The sequence below is a fragment of the Zingiber officinale genome, chromosome 2B (genome assembly GCF_018446385.1).
Source record: "Zingiber officinale cultivar Zhangliang chromosome 2B, Zo_v1.1, whole genome shotgun sequence".
NCBI classification, from domain to species: Eukaryota; Viridiplantae; Streptophyta; class Magnoliopsida; order Zingiberales; family Zingiberaceae; genus Zingiber; species Zingiber officinale.
In genome coordinates this window covers 109,439,712-109,448,972 of record NC_055989.1, presented here as the reverse complement: position 1 = coordinate 109,448,972, position 9,261 = coordinate 109,439,712, and positions in this window count along the sequence as shown.

Below are 9,261 nucleotides of genomic sequence, written 5' to 3'. Positions count from 1 at the left end.
TAGAATTTGTATGTGTTGCACTAGGTGAGGCACTCGACCATGGAGCTCTAGGTGCTCTGCCCAGAGCTACACCAATCAGGAGTTAGTAAATGAAATTAATAAAGAAGCCAACACTTGTAGGAACGAGTGGAACGACTAGAGATGGTGAATAGCCTACAAATCAAATTAGAACTCTTTTGCTTCTAACTTAGCAAGGATACGCATATTAATTAATTAAAATAAATGACATAAAAGAAATAGGGACTTAGAAGATTTACATGGTTTACAACTTAAGAGATTACTAATCTAAGACAGTGAAAGCAGACTCAGAAAGCTCCTTCTTCAATAGAGGTCAAAAATAGAGAAGTCCCTTACAATAATTAAAAGCTCAAATCAAAATATAAGATTGAATATAGAGTGTGTTGTTTCACATAGAGGGCAAAGCCTCTATTTATAACCTACTGGTCTAAATGACCATTATGTTGATGTAGCACTTCTCGAGCACCTAGAAGCTATCTGAGCGCTAGGACTTGGTCGAATCGATCCACTATGGAACGAGTTTCTTCAACGGTTCTGGTTTCACGAGACTCTGTGCTGATCTTCTTCGACAACAGCTCTCGCTAACGTGGCCACCCTTCCCGGGCACCTAGAGTCGGCTGACATGGACTCTTGCTGATCTTCTTCAGCAACAGCTCTCTCTGAAGTGGTCACCCTTCTTGGGCGCCTATAATGGATCCAAGGGCCTGGAATGGTCAACTCAAAATTTGACCATTCTTCTATCTACTCGCTTCGGTGATGTTCCGGCCGTCTAGAGTTGAACTCACCCGAATCCAATGTAAGATCAACTATAATTTTCCAACTAATTAGGAATCATGATATACTACTAGGTGCCACTCATGGTCGTTTTATAATTAAGTAGTTAATTATGGACGACCAATATAAACCAGAAACCTATTGGGTCACATATACTAATGAGTCTCTAAAAGACGTAAAATAAGTTAAAGAATAGGATTCTTAGATCAAGAGATAAATATTTGGTTGGATCATACATAAGACAAATATGGAAATATTTATCATGATGGAAGCACAGATGGGCTACATCTCTTATGGTAGAGTTAAACCATATTTGGTTTAATAATAAATTAGTCATAAACCAACTTAGTTTAGTTGTGAACCAAACCAAGGGGTTAATGGGCTAATTTTTGTTTAAGGGATAATGGGTTGGATTTGAGATTTCTAATCTAACTCATTAAAGAGGATTATATATAGATGCTATTGGGCGAGAATTAGATACAAGTTTTATTATTTGGTTGATTGATTTTTGGAAACCCAATCCTCCTCTCCCTCTCCTCTCTCTCTCGCCACCAATAAGAGGGTGCTCTCTCTTGTTGCCATGACCATCACAAGGGAGAAAAACTTTTCCTTGTGTGCTTCTCTTCTTCTTTCTCTTGATCCCTCTTCTTCGCTCGTGGCTTGTAATTTCTGAAAGAGAGGATTGTACTCAAAGAGTTGTCTTGAGGAGCTCGATGTGGATACATATAGAGGTGAGGTTCGACAACGTCACTATGGTTGATGCCCTTCTCGTTATAGGTCATCTGTAAGGTATACCTAGTGTAAATTAACTTTCTGTAAAAATTTTATTTATGTGATCATATTTGGCATGTTGTATCCTTGTATGCGTGTGGTGTGTGTGATGTAATAATTAGAAATTATTATTTTATTTTCTGCTACGCATATTTATAAAATGTGTTCTAACACGCACCAACATCGGACATATCCCAACACCAGTTGGTTCACATTGATTGGAGATCATCTATACAAGAGAGCCTTTTCATGACCACTGCTCAAGTGTATCGGATCGGATGTCATTCAATATCTTTTACAAGAAGAACATTAAGGTTCATGTAGAAGCCATCCGGACGGTCGATTGCTAGCTAAAAAATCCTATTAGTTAGATATTTTTGACCCACTCTGCAAGCGGACTTGGTTCGGTTTGTTACCACTTGTTTATCATATCAAAGGCATCAGAATATACCGCACTGACCCACGGAAGCTTTGAAGACATCAATTGACTCTTGCCTGTTCGACTAGTAGGGCATGAACATCATTGGGCCTTTCCCAATGGCGTCCGGTCAAAGAAAATTTTTACTTGTGACAGTGGATTATTTCTATTAATGGGTGGAAGCCGAACTGCTTGCTAAGATAATAGAGCACATGGTCACTAAATTTCTATGGTAAAATGTCGAATGCCAGTTCGACATTCCTCATAAAATAGTTTCTGATAATGGAAGGCAATTCCAAGGGATGAGAATCAGAGAGTGGTGTGCGAGTTATGGCATACTGCAAGCTTCCATGTTTGTGGCTTATCCCTAAAGCAATGACTAGGCGGAAGTCACTAACAGAGAAATTATTAGAGGACTCAGAATCCAGCTGCCTCGACCATCTCCGAGGAAGTTGGGTCGATGAGCTTCGAGTGTGCTATGGGCTCATCGCACTACACCTCAAGAGGCTTTGGTCATAACCCCGTTCCATCTAGTATACAGAGGAGATGTGGTTGTACTAGTCGAATTCGGTGTTAATCCTATCGGAGACAACTATAGGACAAGGAAAATTTCGATCGGCGCCTTATGGAGTTGGACTTAGTGGAGGAAATTAGAGATAAGGCAGTAGCTCAGCTAACAACGTATTGGCAAAGAATGAAGCAGAGCTATAATTAGAGGGTGATTCTGAGGTCTTTTCAAGTTGGAAACCTAGTATGAAAGAGAGTTAAGCCGGTCGGCGACGTTAGCAAGTTGAAGCTATCGTGGAGCAGACCGTACAAGGTGATGCAGAAGCTTAGCTCGAGTTCCTATTACTTGTAGGATGGAAATGGGAAAATTTTGGATTGACATTGGAGTGCAAACTATTTACAGCCCTAACATACTTGATTGCATTTAAGATGAATTTATGTAATTTGAAAAACAAAATCTATATTCAATGAATACAGGCAAATTCAAGTGGAAAATGCTAAGTCTCAGACTCTCGCGCCGCTCATCCAAATTATAAGTGAGCTTGCTCTCATGACCAAGTCCCAGATTCTTGCTCCGATCGATCGAGTTATAAGTGAGTTTACTCTTATGCTCAAGTCCTAGATTCTCGCGCAGCTCCACCAAGTTATAAGTGAGCTTGCTCTCACGACCAAGTTCCAGACCCTCACACCGATCGACTGAGTTATGAGCTTTCTCTCACACCCAAGTCCCAGACTCTCATGACGCTCAGCCGAGTTATAAGTGAGCTTGCTCTCATGACCAAGTCTCAGACTCTCCCACCATTCGATCGAGTTATAAGTGAGCTTGCTTTCATGACCAAGTCCCAGACTCTCATGCTGATCGACCAAGTTATATGTGAGCTTGATCTCATGCCCAAGTCTGAGACTCTCACACTGCCTGATCGAGTTATAAGTGAGCTTGCTCTTATGATTATGTTCTAGACTCTTGTACCAATCGACCAAGTTATAAGTGAGCTTGCTCTCACGACCAAGTCCTAGACTTTTACGCCGATCGATCAAGTTATAAGTGAGATTGCTCTCACGCTCAAGTCATAGACTCTCAAGCCTCTTGGCTGAGTTTTAAGTGATCTTGCTCTCATGCACAAGTCACAGACTCCGGAGCCGCTTGGCCGAGCTATAAGTGAGCTTGCTCTCACGACTAAATCCTAGATTCTCATACCGATCGACCTAGTTATAAGTGAGCTTGTTCTTACGACCAAGTCCCAGACTCTTACGCTGATTGGTCGAGTTATAAATGAGCTTGCTCTCACAACTAAGTCCCAGACTCTCACGCTGATCAGCCGAGTTATAAGTGAGCTTGTTCTCACGACCAAGTCCCAAACTCTCACGCTGATCTCTAGAATTATAAGTGAGCTTGCTCTCATGACCAAGTCCTAGACTCTCGCATCAATCGGCTAAATTATAAGTGAGCTTGCTCTCACAACCCAATCCTAGATTCTCGCACTAATCGACCAAGTTATAAGTGAGTTTGCTCTCACAACCAAGTCCTGGACTCTCACGCTGATCGACCGAGTTATAAGTGAGCTTGCTCTCACGACTAAGTCCCAGACTCTCGTGTCGATCGATCAAATTATAAGTGAGCTTGCTCTCACAACCAAGTCCTAGACTCTCGCACTGATCGACCAAGTTATAAGTAAGTTTGCTCTCACAACCAAGTCCTAGACTCTTATGCTGATCGACTGAGTTATAAGTGGGCTTACTCCCATATCTAGCTCCGAGACTCCTAGTATTAATTTGGGTAAGTCACGGAAAGTAAACAATATTGCAAAATGCTAAGGCAGAAAAGTGTTGAAGGCTTTGATATATATATATATGAAAGTAAGACAACATATTTAGTTCTCACATGAGCACAAATTGTTAGAAATTTTTACAAGATTATTAAACTTCAAAAGAAAGTTAAGCAAGGTCGATGAAGTCGTCCGCATGAATGATTTCCAGGATCTTCTGATGCTTCACAAAGTCCAGTTAGGTCAACAGGCCGACCAGATAGCTGGCATGAAGTCCAGATAGGTCGACGGGCTGACCAGATGTCTGGCAGGATGGTAAGTTAAGGTAAGTCACTGGAGGGGAGTGACTTGGTGAGGACGTGTTCCCCGTTTGAGGGAATAGTAGGATCAATCCAACTTAGATCCATTTCGAAAATCTAAGTTAAAAAATTATTTTAACTTAAAAAATAATTTTAAAAATTATTTTAAAATCCTTTTTAACTTAAAAATCTTTTAACCAAAAAAATACGGTCAAAAACCAAGGGCGGACGCCCTTGGTATTGCCTTCCGGGGCGCCCGGAAGGCACTCTGGGCGCCCTGCCCCGGCACCCATTTTGGGTGCCCGGAGTGATTCCGGGTGCCCGGACCACTCTATATAAGGGGTGGTAAGGGCGCCCCCTCTCCTTGCACCTCACCCTTCCATTTCTTGCAAAGGTTCTCTCCGAGCCTTAATGCGAGAGGGTTTGATAATTAAAATTTTCCTTCTTTCTTCGGTTATTACACTACTGCTAGTCAACCAAGGTCGTCATTTCTAGTATTCTTATTCACGATGCCTCGGTAAAATTTTTTTTCCCTTCTCAAGTTTCTAAAATACTTCATTTTTATATTTTATGCTTAGTTTAGTTTTTCTTTAATAAGAAACATTCTAGATCTGGTGCTGAGCCCTCTATTACTAGTATCGACCCGAGGTTCCCTATTGACAAACTTAGGATTAGGTTTGAATCTACCATTTATATGCCTATTTGGACTAGGTGTTTAGATAGACAGTTTTTCTTGCGCTCTTGCATTCCAGCTGTAGAGGTCATTGACTACTATAGCTTGCAGAACCTTGTTTACTATACCTGTTCAGTAAACATTGGTTTGTGTGCTGAATTGTACAACAACTTAGTCAGGATAGATGATCTTACATATACTACTAGGGTAGCTGGTACTGATATCACGCTATCCCCTACCATCATCTGAACCTTTTTAGGCTTACGACCATCTACGTGCACTTTTCAGTGATACCCTCCTAAGGATCTATCATTTGGTGATCCTTACTCGCACATTACTCTTGATACGATTTATTCGTATTTTTTTGGGGGGGAGAGAGTACCCACTGTTACTATGTTTAGGTCAGTATCCCTTCAAATTCACGACTATGTACTCTATAGGGTGTTAGTCTCCTGTATTTTACCGTTGACCATTCGCGACATCGCGATGATGCATCCATTTCATTCTTTTCTCCTTTATGCCCTTTGCCATAGATTAGATATAGACATTAGTCTACATATCTTTCAGACTATTATCTACTTAGCTGGAGTCACCACCATCGCACGAGTTCATATGTCGTACTATCACATTTTGACGACATATATTGCCTCCCTATGTATTGACGTTACAAGAGGTGATGTCCGAGTCCTAACTGAGTTTGACGTTGTAGGATCTAGGAACTTCTCTTTAGGAGGTATCTAGATGATGATGAGGGTGTCCTATCTTGGCAGAGGGGGCACAACACTAACCTGACTATCACATTTTGACGACATATATTGCCTCCCTATGTATTGACGTTACAAGAGGTGATGTCCGAGTCCTAACTGAGTTTGACGTTGTAGGATCTAGGAACTTCTCTTTATGAGGTATCTAGATGATGATGAGGGTGTCCTATCCTGGCAGAGGGTGGCACAACACCAACCTGACCCAAATGCCCAGGAGGAGGAGGCAGAGCAGGATGAGTTTATGGTTGCACTATTAGGTGAGGCTGCTCAGGCCCCGGCACCGCCCTCAGCCTAAGCACCATGTCCCACTCCTCGCACTCTATGCGACCGAGTTACCGGACTTAAGCTATCTATGATGAGACTCCGTCAGGAGGTCTCCATTTTTCATCGAGGTATGCGGCAGGAGGTCACCGACCTACGACGGGAGATGTGGCAGGAGGTCTCCGACTTGTGACGGGACGTGCGACAGGAGATCTCCGACCTTCGACGTGACCTATCCGGCTCCCGAGAGGATGATCATACCTGTTATACTGAGCTGATAGAGATGTTACGTTCCTTGGGATTCGAACCACCCTCCTCATTATCTTAATAGACTAGATCGCTACTATGTGTACTTTATTGTGACTATTGTATTTTGACTTAGTTATATTACATCTCAGATATTGACTTATCTTGTTCTGATTAATAGACTAGGATTCTTAAATTATAGAAATTATTTTTAAAAATGTTTTTCTTAAATTCTAGGATGAAAACGTTTATGTTTTCAAAATTTCTCATTTTTAGAATTTTTGAAAATCAGATTTAGCCTTAGACTAGATCAATCTCTTAGAAAACATGTTCCTATAGGGCTAGCACTTGAGCATCTCACCAACACATTACGGCTAACTTGTTTGTGCATTTCTGAACTTAGAAAGGGGTGAGATGCATAGGCAGATTGTCTAGACTTAAGATACTTATTTCAGTGCATCAACACAAGTCTGGGCATTAAATACAAATCACATATCAATCAGGTTAAGTTATCCAGTTAGTCAAACACTAACTGATTACAATTAACTTAACCTGAATAATCAAGTGAAAGCTGCTATCCTCTGATAGTCAGTAAGTAACTAATTGGTTAGACAGTTTTTTATGTCAGGTTCAGGGGGAGAATTAATTCAAATCTCTTTTATTTAGTTTTCCTTTATTGAAAATATTTTATAAAATTAGTTTTGAAAAAATATTTTTTTCATCCACTTTTGAAAAGTATTAACTTTTATAAACTAAGTTTTTAAAAATTGGATTTTACAAACTCAGTTTTAAAAATTGGGAATTGGATTTTATTGACTTTGAAAATCAGAGTTTGTAAACTTACCTTTTATAATCCAAAGATGAATCTTATACAAATTTATTTTTGAAAATTTATATAAACTTATTTTAGAAAAACTAACTCTTTCAGAACTTAATACTTGAAAATTACTATAAATTTTATCTTCCATTTGCAAGCTTATTTTGCAAGTTAAGTTGATTTTCAATGTAAGTTAGCTATTTTTCAAAACTAAGTTATTTTGAAAACTTAAAAGAAAAATTTTAAAGCAAAATCTTCAAAATTTTCTACTTTAAATTCCCCCAAGTCAATCTGATTTCAGTTCGAATTCTCTATTGCATTATTTTCCTTAACCGCTTATTTTTATCTATCCTATATTCTTTTTTGATGAATGTCAAAGGGGGAGGGTTAGGTGATTTAAGTTAGTTAGCAACGAAAAATTACCAAAAATAAAACAAGACTAACTTAGCATCATTGCTTGTAAATGTTTATTTATTGCATATTTTTTTCACTAACTTAACCAGGTTGTCATTGCATCAAAAAGGGGGAGATTGTTGGTGTGGTTAGCACTAACGATCTAACTCATGTTTTGATGAATGACAAAGTATGTTAAGTTAGTTTTATTGTGATCTAATGCTTTGACCAAGTGTGCAGGAGAAGCCCATTTAGGTCGACGGGCCGACCGGATACCTGGCACGAAGTCCAGACAGGTCGATGGGGTGACCGGAGGTCTGGCACGAAGCCCAGCTAGGTCGACGGGCCGACCGGATAGCTGGCACGAAGTCTAGATGGGTCGAAGGGCTGACCGGACATCTGGCACGAAATCCAGACGGGTCGAAGGGCTGATCGGACGTCTGGCAGGTAAGTTAAGGTAAGTCACTGGAGGGGAGTGACTGTGAAGACGCGTTCTCGGGAAGGGAACTTAGGCGCCAATCTAACTTAGAATCATTTCAGAACTCTAAGTTGAGATCTTGACTAGATTCCGGTCTCGATGAGATGAAATCTAATTACTACTCGTTCCTTATATAACTATGCTAACACTTTATTTTGTAGGGTAGTATAATTTGCATTTTACCTCGGACTAACGTTTTCTTGCAGGTAGTTGGAAAATAGAGGTCCGGGTGTTCGGAAGAGATCCGGGCGACCGGAAGGGATCCGGGCGTCCGGAATGCAAAATTTATCCTAAAACAACGTTGCAACGTGGAGTGCTCTGGTTGGTTGGGCCACGTTACAGTCCAGGCGCCTTGAAGGGATCCGGACGGCTGGAGCTTCCTATATAAGGAGGTCTTCTCCAGAGCTTTAGAAGACAACCACTACAACGTCATCCAACACTTGCTCTGCCGTACTGTGCTCCTGTGACGCTGCAAAGCTTCTCCGACAACGTGTTGCTAAGAAGTTATTTTTCCTTTATTTTGTTGTCGGTATTCATTTTAAAAGTTCCTGTACTTACACTTGTAACATTTTTACGAACTGCTAGTGATTTCCCAACGAAAACACTCGACGAGTACGGGCCTTGGAGTAGGAGTTGATAAAGGCTCCGAACCAAGTAAATCGGATTGTGTTAGCGTTGTTCTTTTTCTCTTCCGCTGCTTACTCTCGATACGATAATTTTTTAAAAATGCTATTCACCCCCCCCCCCCCCCCTCTAGCGAATTTCTCGATCCAACAACTATAAATAGAGGTCTTGTCCTATAAGTGAAACAACACACTCTGTATTCAATCTTGTATTTCAATTTGAGATTTTAATTATTGTAAGGGGCTTCTTCGCCTCTGATCTTTATCAAAGAAGGAGCTATTTCAGTGCACTTTCACTGTCTTGGATTAGCAACCTCTCCGATTGTAAACCAAGTAAATCTTTTGAGTCTCTATTTCTTTTATGTCATTTATTTTAGTTAATTAATGTGTGTATCCTTGCTAAGTTAGAAGTAGGAGAATTCTAATTTGATTTGTAGGCTATTCACCCCCTCT